Source organism: Malaclemys terrapin, chromosome 1 (genome assembly GCF_027887155.1).
Source record: "Malaclemys terrapin pileata isolate rMalTer1 chromosome 1, rMalTer1.hap1, whole genome shotgun sequence".
Classification (NCBI taxonomy): domain Eukaryota; kingdom Metazoa; phylum Chordata; order Testudines; family Emydidae; genus Malaclemys; species Malaclemys terrapin.
The window spans coordinates 48,849,329-48,866,156 of record NC_071505.1 but is presented as its reverse complement, the minus strand read 5'-3'; the positions used below and the strand labels follow the sequence as shown (position 1 = coordinate 48,866,156).

General features: G+C 38.6%; 1 protein-coding gene across 8 annotated transcripts in view; it reads left to right on the top strand.

Annotated features, from left to right (window-relative positions):
* FOXP2 (forkhead box P2) overlaps positions 1-16,828 on the top strand; it is a 593,826-nt gene that overhangs the window by 179,913 nt on the left and 397,085 nt on the right. For all 8 annotated transcript variants that reach the window (XM_054023896.1, XM_054023887.1, XM_054023878.1 and 5 more), the window contains one exon: positions 7,744-7,827. The gene's annotated coding sequence lies outside the window, so the exon portion shown is untranslated. The remainder of the gene's footprint in view (positions 1-7,743; positions 7,828-16,828) is intronic.

The following is a 16,828-nucleotide window of genomic DNA, read 5'->3' as shown; positions in this document are numbered from 1 at the left end:
TGATTATCCACCATGACTCCCAAATCTTTTTCAGAGTCACTGCTTCCCAAGATAGAGTTCCCCATCCTATAAGTTTTGCCTACGTTCTTTGTTCCCAGATGTATACATTTACATTCAGCTGTATTAAAATGTGTATTGTTTGCTTGAACCCAGTTTACCAGGTACTCTAGATCATTCTGAATCAGTAACCTGTCCTCTTCATTGTTTACCACTCTCCCAATTTGTGTGTCATCTGCAAACTTTATCAGTGATTTATGTTTTCTTGCAGGTCATTGATAACAATTTTAAATAACATAGGGCCAAGAACAGATCCCTGTAGGACCCCGCTAGAAACAGTTAACAGTTACATTTTCAGGCCTATCAGTTAAACAGTTTTTAATCCATTTAATATGTGGTATGTTAATGATATAGCTACTATAATCTCATTCTTAGATCCAGGAGACTGGTTCATCACCCTCGACCTCCAGGATGCCTCCTTTCATGTGGCTATCCACCCATCCCTCAGCATTTCCTCCATTTTACCGTTGATTCAGAACACTACCAGCACTGAGTCCTTCCTTTTGGGCTCTTCACAGCTCTGAGAGTCTTTATGAAGCTTCTTTCAGCAGTAGCAGCTCATTTAAATTAATGGGACATAGCAGTATTCTCATATTCTGGACCATTGTCTTTTCAGAGGTCGATCAGCTCTAGAGGTCCAGTTGGCAACCTCCAAGGCTCTAGCTCTGTTTCAGTCTCTGGGCTTTCAATCGGAAGAAGTCTACATGGACCCCAGTCTAAAGACTAAACTTTGTCTGAGCCCTTCTAGACTCCCTAAGTGCTAGAGCCTATCTCCCCAAAGAGAGATTCTCCATTCTGTGAGATACAACACATCCTGCAAAAAAGTGCAAGGGCCTTCCTACAACTCTTGGGCCACATGGAGGCTGTGTTCATCATGCCCATGCAAGACTGCACCTCACGTGTCTTCACATATTGCTAAGGACTGCATACACTCCAAAGAGACACCATCTCTCCAAATGCATCACAGTACCTCAGAAAGTTCTGGACTCAGGGGGTAGAAGGACCCACTGAAGGGCTGCTCCCTCCCCCCTGAAAGATCCTCACAACAGGCACTTCTCTTTTGGTATGGAGGGGCTCACCTCCAAGGGGCTGCAGCTCTGGGCAGCTGGTCTGCATAAGAGGTCATGCTCCATATCAGCATCATAGAACTGAGAACAGTTTAATATGATTGCCATCACTTCCTTCACCTTTACCATCAGGGTAATGCTGGACAACAGAGTAGCAATGTATTATATCAACAGACAGGGCAGAGCAAGATCCCAGTTCTTATGCACAGCGTCACTAAAGCTGTGCAACTGGTGAATTTCCCATCAGATACAACTCTCAGCAGTTTATCATCTAGGATTCCAGAATACAATTGCAGACTCCCTGAACAGAAACTTCCATCAGGACCACAAATAGGAGTTCATTGAGTCTGTTTTCTACAGCATCTACAAAGCCAGGGGTTTCCCAGAAGCAGATCTCTTTGCTACCCCAAAAAACATGAAATGTCACCTTTTCTGCTCCAAGGGAGGATACAGCTGCAACTCATCGGGAGATGCCCTGATAATACTGTGGCCCCATACCCAAAATTACAGGCTTACCCGCCTCTACCTGTGATCCTCAAGACCTTCCTCAAATTGGAACAGGAAAGATTAAGGATTATCCTCATAGCATCATCTTGGCCAAAAAAAGTGGTACTCGAACCTCCTTCACCTCTCTGTGGCAGCGCCTCTCCACCTTCCTCTCAGGAAGGATCTCCTATCACAGAACAACTGGGACCCTGATCTGGCCCACCCCCTCCTCCTTGAACCTGACAGCATGGTTCCTAGATGGTTTTGGAGCATGGAGCTAACCTCTTTGGATAAGGTTCAATCAGTTCTCTTTGTCTAGCAGGAAACCTAGCACTCACAAAACTTACCTTCAACGTAGAAATGCTTCCATTCCAGGTGATTTTCTTCATTCTTCTCAAGCATCATAAGTTCTGTTCTCCAAAATCCCAGACTGCATGTTAGAATTAAAGATACAAGGTCTATCAATGAGCTCAATCAGAGTACATTTGGCTGCTATTACAGCCTTCTACTCACCCATCAAAGGCTTCTCAGTTTTTGCCCACCCCACTATGGCCAAATTCCTTAAGGACTTACGCAATTAATTTCCCCCTGTATAGAACTTGGCCTCCCAGTGGGACCTTAATTTGATTCCCACGCCCTGAGGAAACTTCTGTTTGAACCAATGGCTGCCTAGTTCTCGTCTCTCCCTCAAGACTTAATTGCTTATAGCTATCACTTCAGCTATAGATGGATGGGAGAGCTTGGTACGCTCATGCCAAAGTGGGGGGAATCAGTTGCAGTCCCTTCCAAAGAACCCACAGAAAAGAGAGATGCTGTGGCTGATGTTTACCGAACACTAGTGATAGTTCTTTGCATCTATGTCACTGTGCTCTTTTTATGGGAGTTTAAAAAACACAAAAGATGTCTGGGACTTATTTGTTGTAAAGAGTCTGTTTTAGTCTCAAACACACACACACAGAGTATTGTAGAAGGTCACTAAGCCCTAGCATGAGAGTCATAAGAAAATTCATATACAAGTGGAGAGGGGGATTTTGTGTGTATTGCCTACAATAAAGTATGCATTTGCAGAAAATGACATCCATGCATGAAGTTAAAGTAAGGTATGATATGTTTGAATGTTGGCTAAATTTGACAAAAGATTTACATGAACATATTACTCTAGCCTACTGGCAAGATTAGTGTCAGTGAGGGTTATCTATCACGTATGTACCTGCCATGCAAGTTAGGGGCTGGTTTAACATGCACACCCAACTATTCAGACAATTTTGTTTTGTTTGCTCTCAACCTGTCATTTATTTATACTGTTCTACTGTTTTCTCCAGTGACCCATGTCTTATTCATCTTTAGGAAATATAGCTTGAAAAATAATGATATATAAAATGCATATCAGAGACAAAGATTAATCAAATTTTATGTGAGTGGGACATACACTAAATTGCTGATGATTGGTCTTTCCGTCCTCGGCCTTTAAAATATTTCTACTAGCAGAGAGACCCCCGAGATATGAAATATTAATATTTGACTAGTGTTCTATAATTGGTACCATTTATACTAAACCTGAATATTTCCATGACTGAACTTCTCTTTATTTAAATGGAGAAATTTTGGTCAAAAACTATTTCAAATGCATGAAAATATGAAATTGTTTTTGAGGGCCTTAAAATATAAGCAGCAAAAATGTGTGTACAGCACTATCAAAATAGATCATATGCATCAGATATTACTTCACATTACTGATTGTTTAAAATTCAGGTCCACTGATATAGTGACAAAATACAACCGTCAGCTGTATAAAAGATATTACCTTACTCACCTTGTCTCTCTAGTATCCTGGGTCAAACACGGCTACAACAACACTGCAAACAACCTTCAGCTGTCTGAGTGGTAATATAAAATAGCACATAAAAATTGGCTAATGAGATCACCTAAGTACTGAGGCCTCTTCATGGGCTCATTTCACTTTGACATGATTATAAAACATAACTATTAATTTATTTTGCATGTTCTTGTTAATTATAATGGCATCCAGTAGTGCTGCTGTAGTTAAGGCTCTCTGTGTTTTTTTCTATTGTGGGGATTGTCTTACTCAAGAGGTAGAACTGAGTTTCAGTAAGGCAAATAATATTTTCTTGTGTTTTCTTTTTTGTTTTAAATTTTTATAATTTAAAATTTGCTTTCTTTTTTAAACTATATTTTATAATATAGATTAATGCCTTGAAAATGTAACTTACAACAGCGGATACTGTGCATGTTAAAAATGACGTGTTTCTATCACTGATTTAGTGCATATGGCACATTACATGAGTATTGTACAATGTATTGGACTGTGTATTGGACAATATATTTTTAATAAAGTACAAATATGTATTAACATAATAGAAGTTATGACTTGATCCAAAGGGCTACCTTGCGTTATATTTTAAAAATTGTTGATTGAAGACATTCAATAGAATGGAGGGTTCATACATTAGAAGGCTTCTGAAAGAGATACACAGTTAGTGATCCAGATCCTCAGCTGATGTGAATCAGCCCCACTTCACTGAAGCCAATGAAGCTAGATTAAGAACATAAGAACGGCCATACCGGGTCAGACCAAAGGTCCATCTAGCCCAGTATCCTGTCTACCGACAGTGGCCAATGCCAGGTGCCCCAGAGGGAGTGAACCTAACAGGCAATGATCAAGTGATCTCTCTCCTGCCATCCATCTCCATCCTCTGACAGACAGAGGCTAGGGACACCATTCCTTACCCGTCCTGGCTAATAACCATTAATGGACTTAACCTCCATGAATTTATCCAGTTCTCTTTTAAACGCTGTTATAGTCCTAGCCTTCACAACCTTCTCAGGTAAGGAGTTCCACAAGTTGACTGTGCGCTGCATGAAGAAGAACTTCCTTGTATTTGTTTTAAACCTGCTGCCTATTAATTTCATTTGATGACCCCTAGTTCTTGTATTATGGGAATGAGTAAATAACTTCTCTTTATCCACTTTCTCCACATCACTCATGATTTTATATACCTCTATCATATCCCCCCTTAGTCTCCTCTTTTCCAAGCTGAAGAGTCCTATCCTCTTTAATCTCTCCTCATATGGGACCCGTTCCAAACCCTTAATCATTTTAGTTGCCCTTTTCTGAACCTTTTCTAGTGCCAGTAGATTGATTTACTCCAGCTAAGGATCTTGCCCTATATACCTGTATGTCTCCTTAACAATAGTCTGAGTTTCAAATCATCTTGTGTAGTAGGGCTTGAGCCATGTTAGAATATGTTTTCAAACACATTTATAATGAAACATAGGGAAACATGGTTTGCATCCACACCTAAGACATTTGCAAACTTTGAGCCAGATTGAGAACCCTTTGTTGTCATGGGTGAGTAGTTACTTATGCAAATAGCCCCAGTGATATCAAGCAGATTACCTGCGCACATATCCGCTCACCAGTGGGAGTGAGGATATGCAATCTGGCCCTTTATACAGCAGAAGAGCTCACCTTTGCTGACCGGACAGGAGAGTTATTGAGGTAAAGAAGCAATTGCCCGCTGCTGCCCTTTAGTGAACTCTCCCAAACAAAGGAATGGAGCTGCTTCAGTGCCTACTACTGGAATTCATTTGTGCGGGCACATGCCGAAATAATACCATAACGATTATGGGATAGAACACATGCATCTCGTATTATTATTTTATTTTATTATAGCAACACCTAGACACTTTAACTAGGCACAGATCATATAACAGAAACAAAGAATTCTACCCTGAAGAATTTACAATCTAAGATCAGAGACAACAAACAGACAAGAAGAGCACAGGCAACAATTCCTACAACAGATAGGCATCATATTTGTTCATTAAAGAGATGTTATATTGTTCCTAGATATTGGGATTTGGCTTTAATTTTGAATTATCTAATAGCTTCTGCAAAAACCCTAACAGTTAACATAATTGAGGTCCAAATCCTGCCACTCTTGCTCATGTTGAGTAGTATCTTATTCCACAAGAAGTTCTTTATTTTTTTTTTAATGGGTCTACTCATGTAGCAATGTACTGCCCAATGTGAGTAAAGGTGTCAGAAGAGAGAAGCTATGTGAAACAAGCTGTTGGATCAGAGCTAAGTCTGTCTTTGCTATGTTGACAAACTTAACTGTTATACATCTTAGCTGATAAGGTTTATCGTCTGTATTTAACAAGAATTTAATTAGAATTCTGTTCTGATTTCTCTACTACCTCCAAGTATTGATTTATGCAGATTATTTTTCCTTCCCATGACACTATATATGTTTCTTAAAATTACCCAACTTTTTGTGGTCATAAGTGACAAGTAAAAGATGAATGGTACTCTGGGATCACTTACATTAATAGTTCTTACTCAAGTGAGTGGCTCTCAGTTCTATAGCTTTCAGTGGAACTGCTTACTTGCCTGGGGACAACTTGTGTGAAGAAAGGTTGCCATGTTAGGCCTCTGTAACTTTATGCAAAAGTACTTTTAAATCATTGGCAGGTTTTTGTGAATTGCATTTGAAAGCTGTAAGGAGAATTCATATGGAAGTAGAGCCAAAATGAATGCCAACACCTCAAAGAATGGAACAAATAATATCCTTATAAGTACTGGCAACTTCTAATAAGTAAACAATCAGATTAAGGATATACCTGCCACCTACTAAGGAATAGAATGTGCTGGCTCAATCAGAGGGAGGATACAATAGATTTGTTGCTTAACTGAAACTACTAGAATCATTCAGGTCCATGACTGTCATAGTTTTGAGTACACACACAAAAAGCTGATACCAAATGAGGCTTTGAAACAAAAACAAGAAACATTATGATTTTTACATCCTGATTTCAATATCTGGAAAAGCTGTAATAAAAAGTAATAAAATATTTTTAAATTAAGAACAGTTTTTATTGTTTTTCAGTTACAGTTTGTCAGGTTTTGAAATGGATGTGGGACCTATTTGTTTAAAAGAGTGTGAAGGTCTTTTAAAAAGATTTTTCAGATATTTTTATGATATCTATTGTAGTGATAGTACGGTCCTCAGGTCTTGGATGAGCACTTCTTACAGATGTAAATATAACAAATGCAAACTTAGCTTCTTCATTTTTAGTTTTTTGTCCCCTGCCCTTCTCCCCCCCCCCTTTTTTTTTTTTTAACTAGCCATAATTTATACTGGTAAGAGTCTCAGGAGCAAGCAGGCCAAGATTATGCTATATGTAGGCCAGATCTTCAGTTGATATAATGCAGCATAGCTCCATCGACTTCAAGGGAGTCACATCAGTTAAATCAGCTGAGGATCTGTGTGCTTTCCTTAGGGAATGATGTCTTCCTTCTTCACTTTACTCTGCTGTCCTCCTTCATCTGTTCCCTTGTAGAGTCTCCCAAATACTGCTCTGCCAGATCTTTCTCTCTACTCTTGGTGACAGGACCTTTTATATCTTGCTCCCCTGTTCCCAGCATGCCTTGTTGATATAGGCTGTACCCTCTAGACTCAGGTTACAGCTAGAGCTGAATCTTGATTCCCTTTAATGCCAAGTTATCCTATTACAAGGGGTGGTTTAAAAAATCCAGGTGAACTGAGCTTTCTTTTAAATGGAAGGAGAACAGTAAGTCTAAAGAACAGGAGTACTTGTGGCACCTTAGAGACTAACAAATACAGACTAACACGGCTGCTACTCTGAAACCTGTCAGTAAGTCTAAATCACCATTGACAATCAAGGATGGTGGAGCTTGATTTAGGAAGTTTCCTCCTTGTGGAAGCTCTGGTTAGTGATGTGCTTTGACTGTCCAGATATACTAACATGTATGGGATAAGGTGCACAAGATAAGGTAGAGAGATTGGGCCTTTTACATGCTTTTAAAAACTGCTGTCAATATACTGACTAGAATGGAGTTACTCTTCTTGTATAGTGGTGTGAGGAGGGGAACCATCCCATTTAATCTGTACTGCCTGTGATACAATACTGTTTTATCAAACTGAAGAACAGAAAACAATATCCCCCATCACTTTCCTACCAACCCTCTTACTAGTCACCATATGGAAATCTGGAATTAGTTACAGAATGTGATAAAGTAAATCGGGGCATTTTGCGTATAATAAATAAATAAATATTAGCTACAAATAGTTTTCTTTTGTTTTATCAGGCCAGTGATGCTGGAATTGATCTCAGACACCACTCCAGTTCAAGGTTGAAATAAGGAAATCTTTTTAAGGTCTGGAAGAAGGAGGTGAGTACAGTTCAAGCACTGGAAATCTGTAAATGATGTTGCTTGTAGCTTCCCCACCACCACCACCATCACTGTCCCTGGTTTACCAATCCTTGTTCAGCTGACCCCGTGCTGCTTACTATTATTCACAGAGATGTATTACTACTTTCAAGTAATACATCTCTGTAGAGTAGACTGTAGAGCAAGAGGAGTTGTAAAGTGTGGCAGTAAGGGAAGGATGGACTCCCTCTTTCCCACTCTTCATAACCCATTGCCCTCTCCTTTTTCTCATTTTTCAGCCTCTCCCACAAACCTCAGTTGCAAAATGTAAATCTTTCAGCAATTCATTTGGAAGATTGAAGAAGAGTTGAATGTGGTTAAGAGAAATTAAGAATCACTAATGATTTTTTGGCAGTAATAACCACAGTGATGCTTCAGTTATAAAAGCTGGCACATTTGTCCTATAGCTTTTGTGGAAGAAGCTGAAAAAGAAAATTATTCTTTCGTATTTCTATGATATTTCTGTCAAGATGCAATATATTATTTTATATGAAATGCTTTGATTACACATGGCATCTACTATGAGTCCTTGTATAGCAACACTTGTGGAATTGTACAATTGGTTTAGTTTTGTTTTAAATAAAGAATGTTTAGAGTGCACTAAATCCCAACAAAATGATACATTCATAATTGAAGACAATTATTTTGTCTTTTAAAGTTTGATTGCATACTCTTGTGTATTGAGAGGTTAAAGTGGAGTTTCAGTGTCTGGCTTCATGACACCAGCTGCTTGAGCAACAAGATAATTAAACTGTCTTGGTCAGAAAAATCTTTTATACTAATATATATATTTAAAAACATTTTTAGTATGTGAATACAATGAATCCCTGTGCTTGGACACCACCCCTTTCTTGAAATACCTATGCCCTATATTCATTTGGGAACAGACACTACTCCTTGAACTCAAGGGCCATGAGTTCACATGTTCTGATTGCGAGATTTGTGTACTCTGTGTACTCCATGCACTAGTGCTCTCAAGCTGCCTCAGACAAAGGGTCCAAAAGTTAGAGCACTAGCCTGGTGGCTTAGGAGACCCACATTCAATTCCATGGTTAGCTATAGATCAAATCACTTAGGGACAGTTTCTAAGATATTTTAGGGGCCTGAAATATTCGGGTAGGTGCCTAGTGGGATTATCATTGCATGTTAGGTACCTAAGTGCCTATTGGAATTTTTGAAAGTGCTTATCTGCATCTTCAGGTACCTAACTAACTTTAAAATCTGTCCCTTGGTCTCTGTGTGCTTCAGTTCACCACTTGTAAAATGGGTATAATAGTACTTCCCTGCCTCAGAAGAGTCCTGGAAGGGTATATACATTAAAGATTGTGAGGCACTTCAGTACTATAGTAATGGTGGCCAGATAAGGACCCTAAGATAGGTAGATCTGGAAAAGCATTCAGAGGGAATTGGTATGCAAATGATAGATTACGAAACCTCCATGTTTCTTTTAGAATTACCTATGTCTGGAACTGCCACAAGGAATTATTTTAAGACATTCTGTGTTTCAATTGCATATGTATTGCTGTAGACACAGTGAAAGGAAGACACATACACGGTAATTCTACTAGTTGACCAACAAATTTATGTATAGATACCAAACATAACAGCAACTGGTGCCTGACAGAAAGGAGCCCTTACAATTTGACTCCAATAGGACCTTCTCTAACTCCTTCCCCATTGGACCTCTTGGTCTCACCCTTGCACACCTTGCCAAGGCACCATTAAAGGAAATAGGCCCAGTAGCATATATACACTAGTATTAGGCATGCTCAACTTCTATATGCAAGCACACACCTCACTTTTCAGTGGTGATTTGATTCTTTTGAAATCTGTGGGAGGAGTGATATCCTGTTCCTTCTATCTGTGGCACTTAGTATCAGTGCACCTCACACTCTATTTAATATATATGTATCCTCTCAACACCCCTGTAAGGTAGGGAAGTGCTATTCATTCAATTTTATAGGCAGGGCACTGAGGCATAGAGAGACTTAAGTGACTTGTCCAAGGTCACACGGGAAGTCTGAGGCAGATCAGGGACTTGAAATCAGGTTCGCCACGTCCTAGGCTAGTGCCCTAACCACTGGACAATCCTTCCTCTCTTGTTCCCAAACTCACCAGTTTTGGGAGCTTTTGGATTCATCCCCCTATGCTAATTGGCTCATTCATTGATTCCTTTGTAACTACTAATGGCCACCCTCATCTGGCAAACCTAGAAACTGTAATGACACGATTACAGGAATGGGGTGAAAAACTGACTAGAAGCTCATGAACAAACTGAAGCAAACATAATAATCAAGAACCTGATACAAATACACACCATTAAACTCAGTAACGGGATCCACGGCATCAGTGTTCCCCACCCCCTACTTCCACCATCACCTCCACCTTGCAGTTTGTACAATGACCCAACCTGAATCTGTGATGAATAAAACAGACATCCTGAATCCTGCTTCGATGAATGAGAGGGCAGGTGGGTGGGGAAAATCTTTAGGAGCACAGGAAGGAGGTAAAAGACAGGATCTCTGCCTTGGTCTTGGTCTTATGGTGACTATAGTGACTAGGTGGCCAATGGAACACCATATCTGGTCACATGACACTCGTCCAATTGGGGGCAGCAGCAAGTGATGTCACCATCATAGCCCTGCCCCCTCCTTTTAGTGCTGGAATCTGCCTCTTTTGAAGATCAGCTAGTCAGTCATATTGGTGCTGCTGGTCTCCATAGTGATGGCTAAAATGGGACAGTGCTGCCATTGTTGCTCTCTTCACCCATTGGCTGGTAAGGAGGAGAAATTCCTTTCTTTCCCTCTGTCCCCATCCTGTTGATTCAGGTAAGCAATGCCCAATGGTATAAAGTACTGGGCTGAAGCCTAAAGGACTAAGCAAATATGGTAGCATCACCCATGGTAAATGGTACAAGAAATGAAGCTTTACTTTTTATTGCAGCTTTAACAGTCAGGTAGATCAGGACACAGTGTGCATCACTTTATAATGAACATTGTCATAGGATTGGGGTATGGCACAGAAATATGGAATCTACATATGTTACATATTTAAAAGTAGTCCTGCATGTACAAGATGGTTTTGTGGTTTTTTTTGTTTTGTTCTTTTTTTCTTCAAGCTTCTGTCTATGATATCCAGTGCAGAAAAGTTTAGGACACAAAGCAGATCAAACACTGTACTTTCTAAGCGATGATGGAAAATTCTCTATATTTACCAACCCCCTGTCTTTGTGAGAGGCATATTAGTCAATTTCTCCATAGTTAATGTCCCATATTCTGGAGAACTGTTTGCTTATGGTAGGAATTTATTTGTTACACTGGCATGCTGCAATTACAATCTGGTCAGCCAAAAACAGCAATTTCAGCCAAAAAACAACAACAAAAAAGGCAGTTTTTCTGGAGATTTACCGTGTTCTGCACCTAGTAATGCCAGAAAAGCAATAATACTGACTTATGTACCTATAATAGTTTGGCAATATAATTTTGTTAAATTCCAAAATGTCTGGACTTTAAGGCAGTCCTACCACAGATGGATGAAAGTAACTATTACTCTGTTTCCTTTCCAATAGAGGCCAGTCTGGTTTTGCCCATAACTTGCAGTTAAATACAATCTATACAAAATTGTTTTATGTACAGAAAGCCAAAATGTATTTGGCTTTTCTAGTAATAGGTTTTTTATTTCTTGCAGTAACGTGGGAGGGCCTAAGCTGGTTTTTTAAAAAGGAAAGAATTGTAAATTTTGAATGCAAGTTCTTCCATACCTCATTTACCTTTCTGGAGTGTCTAAGGGACAGAACACAGTTTCTTTGTACTGATAGAATAGATGAACGTCAGAAGGACGTCCTACTTAGGGGTAAATTTTCATTTTACTTGTAGTGCCTGCCTTAGAACAAACCACTTAACTGAAAAACAGCATATCTGGTTGGAAAAATTTGACATTTAGACAAAAATGGGGAAAATTGGAAAAAATGCTTTCAGTTTTCAGACTGGATTTAAAAACAAGGGTGGCTACACAATTTTCTCTCTTCATCCCAAAGGAACATACTTCTTTCTTTAGAACTGCGACTGTTGAAAGCTTAGTTTTCAAGCTCTGGCTTCCCTTTGCACAAAAATGCTTATGGGTGCATTGCACAGTGTTGTAGAATGTCTAACATTGGTGTGCATGAGATTCTGAGTTTGCATCAGGAATGATCTATTTGTCTTTTGTTGCACACAGTTTCTTGCTTACGGGATTCCCTTCCAATTCTGATGCAAAAAGTCACTTCATTCAAATCCCTCCTTCAAGCTTGCTTTTTACACAGTTCTCATTAGAATTGAGGCAATAATAATGATTTATTTACAAAAGGGGTTAATTGACCCACCAAGATGTGCACATGCTTTAAACGAATAATCACCATCTCGTTGTAATCTTTCTTCAACCTTATCCTACTATCTCTCTTTGTTACCCCAACTTTACCGTCTTGCACTTGAATTTTGGATTGTAAGCTCTTTGGGACATGTCCCATATCTTTTTGTTTGTCCTTTTAACGTGCCTCACTGTATCAGTGTATTTTTTTCATGCCAGTTTATGCTGTAATTGAAAACCAACCCAGAAGGGACCCTTTGCTTTAGGAACTGCATTTTCCTCCTTGAATAGCCTCTCCATGCAGACTTGTAATGCCCTTTTTTTGGGTGAATGACCTATTGAGTGGCATATAATGTTATGGCAGCAGGTACTTGCAGTGACTTGGGAGCTGATCCAGCTTGTCTAAATGTGCCATCCCTCTTGTGTGTCTTTCTTTTGGTTTTAACAGGAGTAACCATTGGGGTCCAGCTGCATCATGATCTTCTAAGTTGAAAAGGTGCTTTGAGAAAAAGACTTAAGGAACTTTCTAAATTGGAGTATTTCCTATTGCAGTGCAGAGAGCCGGCTCCAGGCACCAGCTTAACAAGCAGGTGCTTGGGGCAGCCAAGGGAGAGGGGCAGCAGGTCTCTCACTCCCTCTGGGAGCGAAGGACCTGCCACTGAACTGCCGCCACCGATCGCGGCTTTTTTTTTTTTTTTTTCCAATTGCCGCCGCCAATCGCCAATCTCTTCACTTACCAAGTACTATCTGTCTCTACATTTTCAGCATAAACAGTATAATATTGGCATGTCCGGGGTGAAGGGATGTCACTTGTAGTTCCCTTGCAATAGACTTGGAAGCTATGCAAGGACTCATGATTTGTTGGCGATCAGGTGCATTACAGAGGTGTGAAGCATTTGGTCTCCAGGGGATTATGAACAACTCTGCCAGCTGGTTTATGGAGTGGCATTAACTATATCCTCAAAGGATGCTACACATTCCACATTCCTGGCCAGAATGTGATTGCTGTGATAACAGCATAATCGGAGGGGAGGGGAATAGGGATAATGCTAAAAGAAAAATGTTGGACTTCTTTCCCCAAAAATAATTGGGTGGGCTGCAGCTAAACTCTAATTGCTACCGAGCAAGAATAGAAACATAAAAACAATACTTTACTTTTTGTTAGAATCTTTTTTTAGATAAAAGAAGGACCCGTTTATTGTAACATTTTGAATTATCTGTGCAAGATAATAGTAGTCAGCTGCAAATTACTGATATTTTAGGAACTTATTGAAACATTTTTAATGGAATCTTAAAGCGAAGGCAACTTTCTTTTGTCAAAATCAAAAGTAGTTTACATTTATAAAATCAAATTTGTGGCCTGGAACTACTAGGTAGTAAATTTTTGCTATGATTATACAAAGTAGCAAAATATGGATTTTAACTGGCCTGCTTTTCAATTCATCTGAACATTAAGTACATTCTTAATGGTCTGATTTGCTGGAAAGAGCACTATTACAATAATCTGCTTTTTACAGCCCATATCAAATATGAACTTGCATCACTTATTACAAAGTTTGTGCTCTGGGAGACATTTTCATGGCATCTAGGAGTGATGCCCTACAATTTTTAGAATTAGTCCTTAATGATATCTTCAGAAATGAGTTGTTGCTCAAACACACTGATTATTTTGTGGTTTATATCTAATCCAATAGCTATATTTAAAATGTCATAGAAATCTGTAGGGGAAAGCATGTTGAAAAATGCGGTTGTCCCAGTAATTGTATAAAACTGTTATGGAAGAGATGATATATATCTTAAATTCTTAAATGTTTTTAGAGTTCCTTGCTGTGTCTGACACAAATTCATAATTTTTAACTGACTGGAATACAGGTTTTTAAATGTTGCTTGCTTGAGAACAGAGGGCTATTACTGTAGTTGTCATGTAAAATAAAGTTAGAGTCTGGAGCCCCTTTTTAGCTGTCAGCTATATTAAGAAGCTACTGGTGTGTTGAACTAGGCACCCGTATTGTATAAGCAGTGTACTGTAGCGTCTAGGGAGAATTTTCTTTCTCTTCATTGCTGCTTTATTAGGCCTTGCTCACTCATTCACTGTTGCCCTGTCTTACTCCAGCTTTCTAGCTGCAACTCACAGCACAGTAGGTCTAATGTAGATTGACGCCTTCGCCAGACAACTGATTGAAACTTGTGTCTCATAGTTGCTAATGCTCACTGAACCATTTTATTGAAGATAAAGTAAATAAAATAGATTGCCATATGAGAATTCTCTGAAATCAAATGGAATAATTTGACAGGTTTAAGCCCATGAAAAAGACAAAGCGTTGAAGCAGACGGGAATGCTTTTTTATGCACAATGTACCAGGAAAAAGGGTCTGCTGTGTTTGATCTTAAAATATTAATGTTTTTATCAAAAATTGTAATAGTTGAAAACATTTAGCATAGTCTCCAATTGAATTTGTATTTTGTTTCAAATATTACTTTTCTTAAGAGATGCTTTATTTTTATTCTTTTTTGTAACACAAAGATGTATTGTGCTGAATTTTTTCTTATTGCGCTTGTAAGACTTAGTGTGTGGATCACTAGCTTTTTAGAATTTAATAAAAAGAACATATTTTTACAGTACACTGTACAGTCTTCAAGTTTAAATAACAGTAAACACATTCTTTGGGAAACTGATTCTGTGGGATAGTGCTAAGTGGTGTATTTTATATAGAACTTTTTTTATGGATTTAATTAAACAGTAATGCAGTTTCTGACTATTACAAATAAACAGCTACAAAGGGATTGTAGTATTTTTTAAAACTGTGTAATGCAGTATAGTAAAAGAAAAATTGATAATAGCTATTGTTACAGACATTGTACAGTCAAGAATAAACAAATGCACTCACAGAATTTCTCTTGGGTAAAGATATGATGTGGATAAGCTTTTATAATATGCCCCAGTTAGTCTTAGAAATAAACCAACACATAATAGTGAAAGAGTGATGGCACATGAGCTTTAATATTGAGTATTCCTAATCTTTATCTGGATGGCATTGAATCTTGGTCACTTTGCTTGCACTGGTGATTTCACTGGAGATAATTGGACTCCAGCAGAGAGAGGGGTGGCCAGGATATATTGTGGTTAGTTTAATATGATGAGTTATATAAAATCCAGACACTAAATAGTGTAATATAATAAATTAAATAAAACTTATTTTTTTGAAAAAGTGAAGATAATTGCATTCTAAACCCTTATTTTCAAACATTAATAATATTGAAAAAAAGTCTTTTTGAACTGACATTTTTAATGCTTGTTCTCTGCTCAGTTTTCTTTGATTTTTTTTTTAAACTTTAACAAAATCTAATTAACTTATTTTGAGTTAGACGATCATCTGAATAAATTATACTTTTGAACAGAAAATTCAAATGTTTCGTAACCAGAAACTGTGGGTGGTACTCAATGACAATGTAATCTTGGCTAATTTTGAAGAATTGCAGTTATGAATGAGTTATTTGAAAATAACATACAGTTGAGAGTTGGTAAATTGGAAATAAACACTGAGAAGAGATTTCCAGTTTTACTGTTAACTGATGTACCTAATAGTGAGTTTCAGAGTAATAGCCGTGTTAGTCTGTATCCGCAAAAAGAAGAACAGGAGTACTTGTGGCACCTTAGAGACTAACAAATTTATTAGAGCATAAGCTTTCGTGGACTACAGCCCACTTCTTCGGATGCATATAGAATGGAACATATAATGAGGAGATATATATACACACATACAGAGAGCATAAACAGGTGGGAGTTGTCTTACCAACTCTGAGAGGCCAATTAATTAAGAGAAAAAAAACTTTTGAAGTGATAATCAAGCTAGCCGAGTACAGACAGTGTGATAAGAAGTGTGAGAGTACTTACAAGGGGAGATAGAGTCAACGTTTGTAATGGCTCAGCCATTCGAATGGGACTGGGAATGGCTGAGCCATTACAAACGTTGACTCTATCTCCCCTTGTAAGTACTCTCACACTTCTTATCACACTGTCTGTACTCGGCTAGCTTGATTATCACTTCAAAAGTTTTTTTTCTCTTAATTAATTGGCCTCTCAGAGTTGGTAAGACAACTCCCACCTGTTTATGCTCTCTGTATGTGTGTATATATATCTCCTCATTATATGTTCCATTCTATATGCATCCGAAGAAGTGGGCTGTAGTCCACGAAAGCTTATGCTCTAATAAATTTGTTAGTCTCTAAGGTGCCACAAGTACTCCTGTTCTTCTTTTTGCTAATAGTGAGGTTCTGCTGGAGTGATCAGTGGCAGGGACGGTATAGGTCACACCGTCTTTCTAGAGAACCAGTGGAGGATTTCAACATCACCACTGTGACTAAAACTGGTAGAAAAATTTGAACAGTGCTGTCAATTTTTCCTCCTCTTGTGTCATACTTTTGAGAAGAAATTCCAGTCATCTCCACCTATAACCCTGTCCCTTGCATCAGCTAATCTCTGAGAAGAGCTATCTTGCCTCTCTGTTGCTTCTGTCATGATGGTGGCAATAGGTGTCTGGCCAAATGCTCGATGCTTCCATAGCAGTTCTGCTGTGATATTGGCTACAAAACAACTATCTGATGGTAATAGCTTTCA